The following is a 1,488-nucleotide window of genomic DNA, read 5'->3' on the forward strand; positions in this document are numbered from 1 at the left end:
TGTCAGGAGCAGCGCTGGGCAAGGTGCTGTGAGCCACGCAAGGACGAGGGGCTGTCATTCTGTTTATCAAAGCCTGGCGGAAAGAAAACAGGGTAATGGGACATTTGCTGGTTTAATTCCTTGAATTTGAACAAATCTTTTTAATCTTCCTCCCTGAAGGACTGGAAAGGTCAGGAAATAGGCAGAATGTGCACTTTCAGGTATTGAAATTAAACTTGTTAAGAAATCTATATTGATTTGCACTTTGAAAAATATTGAAGCCTCCAGATTTAGCCCGAATATTGATTTTCTCTTCCAGGGGAAAGACGTCGGCACGAAAGAAAGATATTACACGTGGCAGTAAACACATTCAATCACCGCCTGCCCACTCTCCTGCCATAAACAACCTGCCCTGTGTTGCCTGGGAGGCTGCAGACTGGTCCCAGCACTGCGGCACAGGGACACTCGGGCAGTACTATAGCCACCCAGGGACACAGAGCTGCCAGCCCTGGTGACAGTGAACCCTGACGCTCTCTCCATCTCCCCAAACTGGCATTTGATGCTTTTCCCAGCTCAGCCACATGCCATTGTGGAACAATTTGATGACGAGCACCACGGTCCCAGCCGTGTGTTGCCCAGTCCCTGGTGGCCTCCATGTGGGACTGGTGCTCTCTGTGGCTTCCTGAGGAGGGAACATGGAGAGGGATGGACCGAGATGAGTTAGATTGGTTGGAACCCAAGGGCAAGAGCAAGGGCAGTGGCTGGAGTTATGGTGCCTGGGAAACAAACAGCTTTGGGTCAGAAACGGAGCTTCAAGTCAGAGCAAACTGCTGACTTGGCACCCTGTGCCTGGTGGCACTTGTGGGGCACAGGGAGGTGACAGCCAGCACAGCATAGGGAGGTGACTGCCAGCACACATCCTGGGGCACCACTGGCTGCTTTCCAGTCACTTAGCGGGTAACTTGGTCAACTTCAGAAAATCAATCCTCTCCGTGAAACCAAGCAAATCCTTCCCCAGCCTCTTTCCTCACTGTCTCTCAGGCAACACTCCGACACCACAAATTGCACTGAATGTGGCTTTAACGTTACATGAAGCACTGAGTGTCCCATATGTGCACAGGACACAGCAGCATCGCAGACCCTGACAAATGGTTAATGCGATTTGTTGCCACTATGGCAATAAATAGCTAGCGGTGGCAATATTGATAACAATAACAATGCTTTCAGTCATACTATCAACACTCACCATGCTGCAGGAGCTGTGGGGTTTGGTTTTAATTCAGAAATGACCCTGTTCAGGTGCTTTGCCTCATCAAGACAAACAGCATTGCTTACCTGTGGCAGTCAGTGACTCAGCCGCAGCCTGCTTTCTGGAGACTTAATTCTGAAAAAAAATACATCTTTCCTTTAAGGCACGAAGTGCACGTGTATCAAATCTAGAGGGTGGCAATGCCTCTGCAGCTGCGCAGGGTGGTGATGCCCTGGCAAGACCAGCAGCCACACGTCAGG

This window comes from Columba livia, chromosome 15 (assembly GCF_036013475.1).
Source record: "Columba livia isolate bColLiv1 breed racing homer chromosome 15, bColLiv1.pat.W.v2, whole genome shotgun sequence".
NCBI classification, from domain to species: domain Eukaryota; kingdom Metazoa; phylum Chordata; class Aves; order Columbiformes; family Columbidae; genus Columba; species Columba livia.